Source organism: Helicoverpa zea, chromosome 5 (assembly GCF_022581195.2).
Source record: "Helicoverpa zea isolate HzStark_Cry1AcR chromosome 5, ilHelZeax1.1, whole genome shotgun sequence".
NCBI classification, from domain to species: Eukaryota; Metazoa; Arthropoda; class Insecta; order Lepidoptera; family Noctuidae; genus Helicoverpa; species Helicoverpa zea.
Window position 1 is genome coordinate 4,712,189 of NC_061456.1, and position 15,713 is coordinate 4,727,901.

Below are 15,713 nucleotides of genomic sequence, written 5' to 3' on the forward strand. Positions count from 1 at the left end.
GCAGCCGTTTCTCTTGCATTTTGTCGGCGACATCGCATACAGATGGTACTGACATGTTTTTTTTCTACGGCCCACGTCACAAAAAAAAATTACCACCTTATACCTTGTATTTTTATTTATTTTTTGCTTTTAAACTACCCAATCTTATTTTTATAATATCACATTAAAAAAGAATACAAAAATTACCGTTTTACCGGTTTACCGGTAAAAATATTTTTATTACCGAATTTTTACCGGTAATTTTTATTTTACCGAAATTGCATGCCCTAATGTGAACAATACGCTTCTTTTGCTTCAAAACAAAGGGATTTTTGTGAAACAATCTGACTTGTTAAAACTTTAAATCGAACGAAAATTAAATTATTCTACAAGTTTCTCTTGTGAAGCCAGACCCAAGAACTTTAAATCGAAATTAGAGTGTTTTACAGCTGCAAAAGATCCAATCTTAGTAAAATGTTATTTAAAGGTATGCGAAAAGATACCCCTTTCAAAAAATATATTAGGAAACAAGAATGATTGAACAAAACTCGAAGAAAAAGTAAAGTAGGTAGCTAATTAAAGGAAACGTCCATCTGGAGCGCAGAAATGACTCTGACGATAAACTTTCTGTAACGATAAGTACAAGAAGTAATATAAAGTAGGATTACAGGTACTCTTTCAGAATTATTGTTATAGGTATCCCAATTTCATTAAAAGTATAGCCATTATAATTAAACTCTCCAAAAGTCTGTAGATACCTGTTACCTAATTTATTACAGGTCTTAACAATAATATCAAAAGTTCATTCAGTAAAGCCAGTGACAATTGTTTTACGCAATTCATTCATAATTGCATAAAACACCAAACCGGTTAGATGTGATAAGAGGATGATAAGGCAAATAAAATATCTACGCGCATATAATATCTACAAAGTAAGATAGCGATGCATTAATCTCATTAAGAGAATGACCGTAAACGATCTGGACGGGATACTATAGTACGGGTAACGGGCGAAAACAATTATTAGTTAACCCTTGGCCCTTTCACGAAAGATAGCGGACCGAATTACCTATTAATGATTAGGGTTAGCCGGACTTTGTGTGAGATGACTGGCATAATAAGAGTTCTATACATCCTTTGACTAATTTAACCAAAGAAGATATATGGCTTATTAACTGATTCGTTATATAAGGACCCAAAATAAAAAATTCTATGAAAACAAAGTAATCGAAGTCAGCAAATTTTATTCACAATGGTGTAATGATATGAATAACAAAACAGGCAAACAAACTTATTATGAAAACAAAAAATAGACGTATGTAATGTTGCCTTTATATCGGATCAAAAGACATTGGCCTCGCTTCAGAGATGAAGGGACGAACTTATTATAACTTTGCTCGTTCACCACACCTCGTCGTCACTGGGCTCGTTCAGAAAACCCGCATAATAATGCTACCATGAAACTCGTATAACACGAAGATCAAACTTTTAAAATATTGAACTGTGTGAATCAGACGATACGCTGGAAATGACAGGGGTCTTTTCGGATACCATTAAATATTTTCTGAAAGTGGACAACGGGTATTACTCCGTCACAACGGGTATTACTACGTCTTTGTGGTCCCACTGAAATGACACGTTATTACATTGAGAACATCGTGTCACTGCTACTGTTCAACTGAAATATTTATCGGATATAAATCAAACTCTATACCGAAATATTGAAGCAGAAAAATGTTGCGTTATTCAAAACTAGAGTTAAAACATATCTATCGATCGTTTTTTTGAACTATTTGTACGTTGCAACAACATAAAAATGCGTGATTCATTAGAGTAGTGTATTAATCCCTTAGATTTTTAAAAGAGCTTTACGTTTTGCAGATAAATTTACGTTTTGTTGTATGTATAATATATATTTATATATTATTATGTATTAAGTATTTATGTATTGTAATATGTTTTTATTTATATCTATTCATGACTTTCTCTTTTCTTTTCTTTTTTTTTTTTTGTACTACCTATTTATTTTCTCCCTTTAACCCGATGGTTGACTGGTAGAGAATGCCTTGAGGCATTAAGTCCGCCAATGTACCTATTTTGTACATAAAGTATAAATAAATAAATAAATAAAAAGCGAAGTGTAGAAGCAAGCAAGGCGTCGGAACATCGCAGAACCGTCGCCATTAGACTACGGAGGCGAATCCCACAATTCGCCCGCATATTTGGTCAAGATTAATTGCCCTTAACATCATCTGTCAACCCGAGGGACATTCTGTGGACATTTTGTTTGCTGTACAAATAGCTCAACATATTCGTCTTGTAGCACGTTATTAATTGTACTGCGTCTGGGTTTTAATATAGATATGGAGGTATTAAAGGACGCAGCAATTAATATAGACACATTATATCATGGTCCAAAATAATTTTCAATTCTTTATTCCAAGCACGCTCAGCTCCAATAAATAAATTGAAGTGAAGGTATGATAAACCGAAATGAAAACAGAGATGTAGCCATTACTTAGATAAATACAACATTGCATCATTGCGGTGGCTACTGCAGGTAATATTGAATTCGTATTCGCAGTGAAAGCAGCAGAGGGTAAGCTAAGGAAAACAGAGTGTGCCGTTTCATAATTTATTTGTTGAATCTCTTACCTGGTTGTTTCATTTGCTAAATGCAAGTTGCAGGGCGAACAACAATCGAGCGTTAATTGTGATTCCACTAATTTGCATTGGCGCGACGACTTACCCGTGCTTGGCTGCCGCGCCCGCCCAACTTCTCTATAGCAAACAAGCTCGCGCCGCGCACTACGGCTATTTAAACAGGGACCCACCAAATCTGATTAAAATTAAGGTTTCATATAGCAGTGCAGCTCTCATTTAGCTCTTTTTATAATTTTGTTTACGTTTTAAGTACCCATATTGATTAGACTGCCTTAAAACTGTTCGAACTTGTTCTTAATGGATTTTCAAGTGCCTCTGTCATTTACTTACAACTTTAAAATCTTCAGATTAATCGAAAGTAATATGATTACTGAGCCGAGGTGGATACACCTCCCAAGATTTTCAATCTCGTTAAAACATTTAATTCGCTAAAACCGCAATTGCATTGTAGGGAACACTGAACATTAATAACTCAAGTGCTATTTAATTGATCAAAGGCAATCAGTGGCACCGTTTCGATATTGATTCCCAGTATAGGCAACAATAACCCATTCTAGATTGCAAGGTAATGCAAGTAGCATACAGGTATCTCCAATTAACGCAGCATTGGCGCCATTAAATTCTTGTTATTGCCGAGTGTTCTCATGCATAATTAGTGGATTCACTTAACAGAAGCAGAAACGTAGTCTCGTAGTGCAGCTGTTTTAAAATGTCTGCCTGTGACGTTTTTAATGTAAACAGCATTGCTTGCATTAAATTATGCAAGTGGCACTGGCTTTACACGATTACAGTAAATTTATGCAAGACATTATCCGAGGACAGCGGCGTCGCATAACAACGCCTTCAGTGTCCGAGCGCACGGCCCGGCTCCTCGTCGGCGTCGCCTCCTTTATGAAAACCCTCACTATGATATATGGGGGTGTGCCGACACGTTATTGCCACCCTCCACGTCTTTTGTATACAAACGTCACTACTTTTTATATTAGCCGTTGCAATATCAGTTTATTTAGGCAATCAATTAATTCGCTGGTATAGTTAAAGCGACATTATACCCGCTAATGACGATGGGTGGGGTAAGCGCGGAACGTGGACGCGTGATAATCTCCCAACCATTAGGCCCGACCACTCGCTCGCAAATCGTCCGCATATTTTGGCCAAGATTAATTGTTCTCGAATATCATCTATCACGGTGAGCTCTCTCGTGACCGTCACTGGCAGTGCGTACGACGTTTTATTTAAGGCACAATAGGCCCCTAGAGCACCACAGTTGAGGTAATTAAATTTTTGTTAGAATAATGATACGAACCCGTAAAAACACGGTAAGTATTTTGGTAGAAAGAGGAACGAATCGCTTCGAGCCATTGTGCTTTATGAAGGTGAAACGAGGGGTGGTAATTAGCCAAATGACTATTTAATTTTTATGGTGGATTTACAAAATTATCGGATTTCGCATAAACGGCGTAGGTATTTCTTTTTCATGAAACTTACAAGACTTCTAAAATTGCATATTCTTTTGTAGATAATAAATTATAAGACATTTTTTAAATTATCGTATTTAATCAAGGGGTCGTAAAATACGAAATTTATTTAAAGAAACCATGCTAAGTACTAATTTGTTTAGACGAAATAAAGTCGATTACAGACTCTTCCGAAAGATAAAAATCCTTAGTTAAAAATACCCTTCGTCGAGTTTATTTCGTAACGGACAAGAACAAATTGAGTCAATCTTTTTTTTTTTTGCTGGAGACGAAAAACCGAAACGGTTCGCATTTCACCATTTTCAACGTGTAAAGTTCGAATATCAATCAAGTCGACCTTTTTTCAATAACGCTACCACAGGGATCCTTTCCGAACCAATTTTTCGAGTAATTTCGCTCTTAGATACAGTGTCCATTGGCTTTCACTGAGTTTGTTTGAACAAAACAATTTGTTGATGAAACTTTTTTCTGTATGTTTCGTGTTATAAATCTGTCTATAGCCATTCAATTGTGGAGTGTAAGGAGTTTTAAATAACCGATTTGAAATCAATTGTTACAACTGATACGAACGAATTTGAATGATATGCCAATAATTAGGTAATATATGGCCAAACGGCATCCGTTAATAATGCGTCTATAGATAAATGGTTCCTTTGTATACTTAATGTAGCAAAAATTTATTCAAAAATATTATTCTCACGTACTTCTAATGTCATAGCCAGGAAGTTAGGAGAATACCTTATTCTTTCTTCTTAAATCGCACGTACGAGAAAATAGGTAAGTCAGGTTTTCATAGAAGACTAAGTTTCTTGAGCTGCAAAGACATTTGCTAGTCAATCCTAATATATTTTAACGCCCACAAAAAATATGTTAGTGTAGCATCATAGATCGCACAGTGGTTTTGTTTTTGAGGTGTGCGAGGCAATGGCATAGGTAATACATATTTAAACGGAATATAAATCAATTTACATTGTATTTATTATTTTTAAAAATCTTTATATGGTTCTGTTTATGGCGCAAAGGATTGTAAGCCGCGAAAGGAGTTGATTAAAGAGCACCAACTGAGTGCGAGTGGCGACAATGAATATTCAGTGCATAAGCATAATACGACCGCAATCTTAGTGCGCGCCGACGTCGCTGTCTCAACTGCATCGCTGCCCATTTCTCATCTTAAATGGTACGAGCAATGCCCGAACTACCCCTTATACATCGTTTTTTCATAACTTTCTTTATATAGAACGAAGGACCAAATGTAGCTCGCTCAAATCTAATCCGCCAAATGACATCGATTCCGTACAAATTGCGGCCCGAAATAGGCTCCGATGTAATAATATCATCAAACACGCAAGCATGAATGAGATCCATCACCGTCTCTAAGAATACTGATATGGAAACTTTGTACGCGTAAGGGATACAGCTAGTTTTTTGCGGCCGAATTTTACGATCCTAATATTTGCGACCGGCCAAAGATATGCCTGTAAGTAACAGCATAATGCATGAATGAAAACGCTGACATCATATAACGTGAGCAGAATCTCCATATAGATTGCTAAACATCGCCTGATCGACAGATCCTCAGCCAAAATAAATAAACACACTCTATTGAATGTTTACTTATCTCTCAAAATGCGAACGCATTTTATGTCACGAACACGAGTTAAATAAGACCAGTATTTTATCTCAAAACAACATCGTTAGGCAGCAATGAGATCGTGTGAAGACCCAACAAGGTTGACATAAATACCAATTAAAACCTTTGAACTCTCCCAGCGTGTATCAATTTATTTTAGGATATTCGTAGGATCTTCTATGAAACTTAATAATTCGATTAAAATCTAATAAAACAAACCTGACGACGTGGTGACTCAACGATGAAGGCAATATGGAAAATCACAAACTAATGGGCGATGAAATCATAAAGCGGTCGCGTGCGAAGGTAGGTACATTGTTCACTACCCCGCCATAAAATTCAAGGACAAAACCGATTCATGAATGTTGTATGTATTTAAATTTTTGTGCAAATATCGGAATCAAAATTAAACAAAACTATAATAAAACATTCAAAATCGTCTTACCCTTTTTGCGGTTGATTACATTCGCAGACAGGATAAAGTTATATTTACACACTTAATTTTACTTAAAATCTTAATAATATAAAAGTTTAAAGTATAACAGCGTTATTTGTCTATAAACACATCAAAATTTTAGATAACAAAGAGGAAGCAACACTTATTGTCACACATTTCGTACGCGGATAGTGAGCGAGATCGCGGCGCGCGCCACACGTCCGACCTCGGTTGTGTCTGGGGCATACTGACTCTACTGACTCGAGTCTGAATTTTATTGGTGATACCGGAGGCGGCCAGCGATATCAAAGCGGGCGGTCGGCCTGTAGGGCGGGCGCGGCTACGAGAACTCTACGCTACGCGCTACGAGGCGAACAACAAAAAATGTTAAATAATATAAGCAGGAAGATTGTATCATTGAATGCGCGTTTTAGGTAAAACAATCTTCTTATGGAATTGAGATACTCTCTTATGCTAACAATACAGATAAAACCAAATGCTGGTAGCGGGAAAAGGAAAACAAAGCGTGTATGAAGCGGCGCATTAACTCAATAGACAAATTTTTCGCCAGTCTGGAAAAATATTCACTGTAGAAAAATTAGACAAGCTCCAACCGCGACAGTCCATCTATTTGGAGCCGACAACGTACGCTCGCGCCCTCGCGATACAAAGGCACGATCCTCCCCGATTAATACTAAGCACGCCAATAAATATTGATACTAGCTTCTTTGTCTTGCACGGAAGATTCGTTCCCTTTTATTAATGGGACACTCACGTTTGCCTGACAAATAGCGAACCTCAGATACGTTTTGGATTTCACATTATTTTGCTCCTGGCGTTGCTTTATTGTATCGATATATTCGCATTATTACGTTAATGTAAGCGCATTTGATGTTCTTGTGACTTTCTTATTACCTACTTTCGCGAAATATGTGGCTTTATTCCGTTATTCTTATACAACAAACTGTCTTTATTAAATTCGATGGGAAAAATCAGTCTCAATTCCCATGAGAAGGTAAGTAAATATGAACATGTGCGGTAACAAAGGAGGCGAAACTGAAATATCTCATGCTCCTGTAATAACACTCCATGCTCTTAAAACCAGAAGACAGTAGCAATAAGATTGCCAATAGAAGCATCACTCTGGCTTCTTGACAAACAATTCTCGTATACCTATAGCTTCCATTACTTCTAATTACAAATGTAGGGGATGAATAGGTATCGACATGTATTTTAGAACGCTAAATATAATCGAAGACGTCTTTGGCGTTAGCAAACAGATCAGCGAATGAAAGGAGCATACCTAATTAATATATGCCGCTCGAACCAAAGGCTTTGACGTGATATACAATGTTATCCACCGATTCAAAATATTTTGCACGCTCTTTATTCTATTTACTTCGGTTTGATAATAATATACGCGTCTGACATTCGAGACCTTTAGTTGTCATTAGGGACGATCGGTGACCTATAGACTTCCAAGTATTAGGTTCACAACACCTCTAATGATCTTATATTTGGGCTGTTTATACAGATGGTATTGAATATAGAAGTTACTAGAAACTTTATGATATTTGAGAACAGGGTTTGGGTTCAATTCTCTGGTGGGTTAGTCAGTAACGAGTTTGTCATTGCCCTGTGATAAAGGCTTATTGAGTTAAGAGGATGATTGATAGGCAATTTACAAAAATGAACTTTAAAAATTTCACAAGAGATGGCATAAGGCAAATCGAACCTCACGAAACTCAACCTTCCATTTATGAAGGTATCAAATACATATATATGTAGCAACTTTACTAGGTGCAAGCTAAAGAGTATCATTGTTGTTTTCTTTAGCGGTTGTGTCCTGTATATTTTAAACACCTCTGCTAAGACTCGTGTCACGTAACGTGGCGCGTTCATCATGGCCGCTGCGACGGGCACAAGTGCCGCTTGCTAGAGAACAGGCGTCCTGAACATTATGGCCACAGCGTTGCCAGATGTCACCGCTTTTCTAGGACGTCCTGACCGCTCGCGCTCTGACTTACGAGAAAATCTGACACGAATGTTAATATCGAAGATAGTTTCGATCCTTTTAAAAGCAGTAAAACTTAATCCTAGTTTTTAATCTAAAATACTCTGACACGTTAGGTATATAAAACTTTCTATGTGCTGAAAAGTAAGGAAAAACATCTATGCACTTTTTTATATTGAAAAACATAAGTGGCATTCAAACTATAATAATACATTTCGAGACGCTAAACAAAAAATATGCAACTCAGAACGGTCTAAAGTTGAAATATAATATAATTGGAACCCAAAAGTTATCCTTTAAGCAAAACTAGAAGAAATTTTAATCATAAGCAACGATAAAGCTGCTCAATAGGGACTATTTACCATTTAAATTCAGATTAACGAACTTTTGCACCACCTGTAATAAAAGCCAGTCCCGAAATCTGCTTTATTGGAGTTGGCAACACTAATTACGGCTCACTCTCCGCCAACAGGCGAGAAAAAGCAAAAGCGAAAAAGATCCTTATTCTTTTATTGCGCTTCGTCCTCTACAATTGGTATTACGACAAATGTATGAAGATGAGGCTTGGAGGCCTCACCTTTTTATTGGTCATTAAATCCAACCGTGCCTCCGAGGAAACAATAAATCATCGATTTATTTATGTGATGACTATGTTGCCGTAATAAAATAGCAATAAAAATGGCAAGTATCGATTACTACGTCATCAAGATTGTGGAATCGTAATCACTTGTTATTTACGAACCTGTATTTGTACTAGGATGTCAACGACTATAAACTCCGATTTAATCAAAGTGAAGCGACATAATCACATTATCTACTTACATAGAAGATTTTATCAGGTATCAGGATTAGGTAGCGACTGAAGCATATATCTATGTAAGTATGTATATGGCACACATAAAACATTCATTGCCGATTTGCAAAGTTATGAATTTTGTCCCAACTTTCGATTGAGGTTAAAAATCCACAACGAACGATTATAGCACTCGTTCTTTTTCTACAACATGAAATTAAAGACAGCGTGCACAATAGCAATCAAGTGACAAAAACTGCGGATTACCCGCGTGGAAACACACGCGTGTTGAAGAAAGTGATAAATGAGTTAGTGGCGGCTACGTTTGTGGCAAGCAAGGATGGGTATCAGTGCGCGCGATGATTGCATGTAGGTACGGCTACATTCACGCTATCACCAGAAGCAGCACGGGCCATCCTCACGCGATGTACCGTCCCTACACTTCGCAGCCATGATCTACCCTCCCTTTCTCGCTCACAAACGGCGAACTCGTAAAATTTTCTTTTTATTTTTATTGCACGTAGATAACACGGCAATGCTTGATAGGCATGAATTATTTCCTTAATTATTCTTCAGTAGCTTCTTTCCCGGTTTGACATAATAAATAGTGCACGATTCTTTATAATTAAATGGACCGAATTTAAGCCTTTTGTTCAGTTACATTTTCTTAACAAAGAAATGGTCACTTTTGCATTATATACGAGTGACCTACACGGAATGAGCTCCATGTTTTCGATGGTTGTAATGTTTCAGATAGAGGTACATAGTTTATTCCTTCGGAGGAATAATTAAATTTTAATATTTAAGGCTGTGCTGATAGTTCGTAATGAAATTCTGTCAGCAACGTGACAAAGGTCAGCCTCGACCCATCGCGTGATTAAACCCAAGAATTAACTGTATATTATTTTTCACTTGTTCGATATACTATTGGGAAAACTAAATCATACGCACGACTGGTACCTATCCCGCATATAGCTCCATGTAATTGAAAATACATGGTTATATTAAAATTGAGTATATCCTAGAGAGCGTAAACGTTGTGGACAACATCCCCCAGACTGTTGTCGAGAAGATAAAGTGGAGTTTTCCAATAACAGCGTGAGAACTTGTAAACAACATGCATTAATGATGCAACGACTGATAGTTGAACGTATATGCAACGTTCGAGACACTCCAAACATCCTTAAGTACTTACGAACTGGTAATAAAATGAGAAACGTAAGCGCGTGTTCGGGCTCTAGTAGGTACTTTTGCATAGAATTCGGGGAAAATTCAACTGTTCCAATGTTGCCTGAAAGCTTATGTCCTATATTGTCTGATAATGTACAATGGACTCAATTTACAAGGTGACTTTTATTCAACTTTCAGAGTGAAGGCGGCGTACATTAGCAAGCAACGTGTACATCGATAGAGATGACACGTCATCTCATGTTCAACGCGTCATGCTTTTAATGTGTCGCTGAATAGGTACGTGTGCTCCATCGCAACAAGTATAAAGTTTCATACGCATATAACAACGGAGGCTTTTAGCCACCTTGCACTCGCTGTAGTAGGTTCATTTATGAAAAGCTTTCAGGTTCGACACGGTTAACGGGAAGCTCTATTCAAATCGCCTTTCCTTTCGACAAGCCTTTACATAAATCAAGTATTGAATAAACTATTTTCTCCGCTGAAGATTTGTTCCCATGTAGCCTGTTGTCTATTTAGATATTTTGTGCTTTATCGGGATGGTTTTGTTTCAGAATTTGAAGCTACGTTGATGTATTTTGTTGAAGTAAATTAAATAAATTTTTCACTGATAGAACCAATGAACAAAATATGTAGACGGATAGTTATGTATTACCAAAATGTCGTTGTCCTAGCTCCGGGGATTCGATTAAATGGTCGATAACCAAACATAACCTAACGTAAACTAACCTAAACAGAATCCCTGAAGTCTTTGTCAAGATAGTGAGTTTGTGTAAGGGATTTTTACTTATTCCGCAGAATCCTTGAGTTGGCGGAATAAACATTTTTTGCTTACGGATTAGTTGTGATCCCATGGACTAATACCACGCAAGGGTTTTGGCATGATATTATAGAATGTTCCGAGTCATCAGTCTACGTGGAATTCCTTTTTTATTTAGCTATGGGATTCAGTAAAAGGGTTCTGTCGAAGTCAGCTGATGTTGTTTTGTTTGGCTGAGATAACCACATTTTTATCCATATGCGACGCTTTTTTTATTGGAAAATAAAATGAGTACAGCTAAATGATTACTATCAGTAAACAATATTCATTGTCAAAATAACAAGGCTTCAGATAACCATGATTATTTAATTTACTATGTTGTAGCTCACTGGGTAATTTTTAGAACTAATTCTTCGCGAAATTAGAACTACCAATACCGATTTCAGCGTCATTAGCTTAGCACAATTCTCTGTATAATTCAATTGGAAAACGGGAGATTAAAGTAAAAATATTGTTGGAATCGACACGGTTGATTGGACGCCTGCGCAAATAGATAGGGCAGTCCAGCCGCAGCGGTGCATAAGCTTCGGGGCGCGTTCGTGACGGAGGTAAGCGGCTCAGGCGAAGTGCTACCTCGATCTTCAGGAGCTACAATGAAAAAGCTTTTACCCTTAAAGTAGAAATCAGTTATAGTACGCCTATTTTTAATAAATGGGTTATGGGTAAATCAGAAAGGTTGTTGCTCGTGTGCTACAGTGAAAATGTTGTAGTAATAGAAGGAATTGTCTCTATGGAGGACTCAATACTGAGCCCTCGATTTTGTTTGATAGAAGACATAATTTTAGGCATCTTTGTTATTCGTTTTATCAGCATAGCTTAGGTATACTACCTCCTTCAAGTTGTAAGTAATTAAAATTACGACGAAATATTTACATACGCCCGCTATAAAATTATTCATACCCTAGATCTTAAACAGACTTACGTTTTAGACTTGCACCTGAGTTCAAGTATCATGATTATTTTATTTTCAAGTAAATTATTGTAAGTGCCTTGTGTTTAATCTTGCAGGGTGAGCCAAATTAAATGTCACAGTTGGTCGTAATGTAAGTGATTTTAATATATGAAGAACTGTGTTAATCTGTTTGGTTTCACAATCTGTAACGAATCTTGCTATGTGTGACTTGATTAAAATGTTTTGGCAAAATCTGCAAAAACAATTTCTAAGAATACTATTGAATTGGGTACGCATTGTTATTTGTGCGTTATGTATGTAATGGTATTGTACGGGCTCATTGCAATTTTGATGAGAAACTGAAAAGTATTTTGTTTCGGATAATAGTATTGTTCTAACAACATGATATTGCATACTATATCTGTATTTATACTAATACATATTATAAACTTACAAGATAAATCGGTTTACTATTGCGTGTATAAATGCACAAGATTTGGAACGAACAACAATTTTCCCAAGGCAAAACCCGTAGCGGAGTGCAACGGATAAAACTTTTTTCATAAAAGTACAACGAGGCAGTGGGCTGCGAAGAAAGAGCGAACAAGTGAACAGTTGTCGAGGTTACTTATTAACTTTTATAAGTTCAACATTTTATATTATTTGCATTATTGGCAATACAACTTACTAAGTCACTGGAGGGAATACGTTTAGCAAATAGAACAGTAAAGTCGATATTATGAACATACGCACAAATGTAATTTGATCTCCAGGATAATATGTGCTTAATTCCATTTGCCGAATCAAATAACAGAACAAATCAAATTTATTTGCTTTATTGGAAAAGTATAAGGTTGCAAATTTCGTTTAAATCTGATTGTAAAACGAGGCAGACAAACGTACATAAATGGAGAATAAATTCAACCAAAGAATGGTAGAGACAATGCCAAGAATGTAGAGGAAAGTTTTTTCATAAATGTGCAAGGAGCGAACAGCTGACGACTGGCTCCGGGCGCTCTGTCTCACTGTACCCGACTTTCTGGCAAATGTGTTAAAACGGGAAAGTATCTCGAGAATTCTATCCTTAGCCCGAGGCAATACGTATTACGGAAAAAAACTGTTAAATGTTCCGTTCGGAAGTCGAAAACGATTTCATGAAAGCAACATCTTCAAAGGGAAGTTTTCTTATATTAACGTTCAAGCTGCTTTAAAATTTTTCGTAATGGAAGTTAAATCCGCGCCATCAAGGGCGATGCTTATCAAAGCTTCAGTTTATATTCAAAATTGTACGGTAGAAACGGTTGTGACAACAGTAACAGAATTGACTTTGATTGATGACGTAACCTATGCTACGCACTGTAAAATGATTCGATGATGGATGACAAAAAAACAACAATAATGAATAGGCGCAAAGGCAATCGTGTTTTGACATAAAAACAGGTTTCATGGCTTTTTGAATAACAAGAGCATTTATTGTCTACCAAAAGTCTATAATGCACAATTATAATGATTATTCTAAAATATATACCTACAGAATGTTCATATTTCTAGTGAACAATAAGTTCAATAAGCCTTTCACAAAGCATACGAGCAACATTCAGTTTCAAACTTAGGTGACTATAATAACTACCTATAATTGGATTCCTTACCATTACAACAAACGGATTGTCGTGTCTAAACTAAATCAAACTTTGTTTCCGCCGGGAGTCACCGTCGAGTTGCCGTCGCGTTGCCGTCGTTACAGGAGATATTGGGAACAAACTATAACCCATTTTAGTTCATTATCATATTGCTGCTACCAACAGTCGAAGCTACGGAAGGAGCGCTTAAATTGCGCAACAGAGACAAGATATGAATAGTTCAAGCCTCGTTAAAAGTTTAACGTGCACTGTAATGAAGAGGGTGCCTATCAGTTCGCATACTAAGATACAAAAACTAGTAAGTATGTGGTTCCAATCGATTACGTTTTCGATGTAATGAACGAATTAAAATTCAAAGAAGTGTAATGAAATGTCAGCCGCATTGTCAATGCGACATGTGTCCGAATTAATTATATTGCAAAAATGAGCCGCACAATTAATGAATAATACATGTACGTATCGTAGTCATCCATGCACATCGGTGCAGCTACGTTGATGGAGAGAGTGAATGACGGGAAAGTGAAATCGCTATATATCATATCTTCAGGTTACTCAAACGTTACAGATACGTTAATTTTTGATGCTCTGAGCAAATGTTTTTTCTTTTTTAAATATTAAAAACACAATATAAATGATTATTTCAATAGGAATCGTAAAATATTATAGCGTTGGGCATTAGACACAAATCTTGAACAGACGTCGCCACTTAAAATAAGCTGGCACGATTTCAAGTGCCGCCAACCTGAATGCGAAGTATTCAGTTCATCAAAACCAGATGTTTCCGAGTCCTATGTAAACACGGAAATTTACGCGGCACGTATGATTAAACACTATCCTATAATGAGTGTTTACAAAACTGTTTACTTATTAAACACCAACATTTTAGTATCGGCAGTAACCCATACAGTTGTTTCTGTAAATACAAAGTTTATCGCGTGCCAGGAGCGAATCAAATTGAATTATAATCGAATGTTCCTAACGAACTCTTGTTTTGTTTGAAAACTTACATAGAGCGTCAACAAGACATCCTATAATTTAGCCTACAACATAGTTGATCAACATATGGGTCCTGTCTCTGTGATATCTAAAGATTTGTTCATCGTATCCTTGTATCCTTATCCTTACTGGATCCGAGTTGCTTACCTTGATCAGTTCAACAGTTATGAAAAATCATGAAACAATTTTATCAATCCATCACAAAGGAGGAACGATGTAATAAAAGGTTATTACCTTGACAGCTTTATTATTTTCCGATCGACATGATTACATCCTAAAAAATGAGTGTAATCCACGAAGCCGAAACATTGAAATCGGAAATTGTTTCGGAGGTTTGTAGCCTGCCGATTTCGTAAGAGACGATCTTCGGAATGCTTATAAAAATTCACAGTGGCTACGCTTGGGGAGGTTCGACGACATTAAACGTTTTAATGTTATAAACAAACAGTAGATGTTGGCCATGGTCCAACTGGGCTGGGCGCCGGCGCTACCGTTACGTTAGAACTGCGTCCCGTTTCAGATACACCTATTGCTCTATCGCATAGTTGATATTAAGATCTGCGGCTAATGAATGAAAGTAGTTTTATATCTTATATTATATCCTAGTTTAATTCAGTAATCCGTAACGTCCCCTTTGTCTTTTAAGATTAACATTAAATTAAAATTTCGTCATAATTAAATTCAGAATACAAATAAAGACTGAAGACATAATCCCAAAATGCAATAGAGGTGGAGGTGCCCTTGTCTCTATTTCCAACGTCAAACAATTAAATTATAAAATTAATCCGCAAAGAGGTTGCCTATTTATATTGTAAACTTGCCCAGTTTATTCTCGGCTTCAATTAAATCGTGGCTAAGCTCGCAAGTTGCGCAGTTATAGAGGTACTATTATCTGCATGAAATTTGACTCACAAACCGCAGTCTCCCTAGAGGTAGTGGGTCGACATAACTCGACCCAAGTTGAAAGCTTTAATTACGTGGACTGAGTTGTTCACGCAGGTGACTCCTTAATTACAGGGCCGAAATTGAGCTGCCCATTCAACTGACACGTTTGCAAACGGATTATCATGACATATATCCAAAAGTTTTATATTATGTACCTAACTTGTGATTATAAAACCTCCATCGTTGTCAGGAAACACATCCACAATGACGCTAATTAAAATAAACCGGCCAAGTGCGA

The 15,713-nt window shown here is 36.8% G+C and overlaps 1 protein-coding gene across 2 annotated transcripts in view; it reads right to left on the bottom strand.

The window, feature by feature from the left end:
* The window catches only part of LOC124630168 (bifunctional heparan sulfate N-deacetylase/N-sulfotransferase), a 99,169-nt gene that overhangs the window by 48,901 nt on the left and 34,555 nt on the right, over window positions 1–15,713 (bottom strand). Inside the window, exon 1 of one of the 2 annotated variants that reach the window (XM_047163896.1) lies at window positions 6,197–6,403. The exons of the other annotated variant lie outside the window; for it this stretch is intronic. The gene's annotated coding sequence lies outside the window, so the exon portion shown is untranslated. Of the gene's footprint in view, window positions 1–6,196; window positions 6,404–15,713 lie in introns of those variants that run through there. 2 annotated transcript variants of the gene reach the window in all.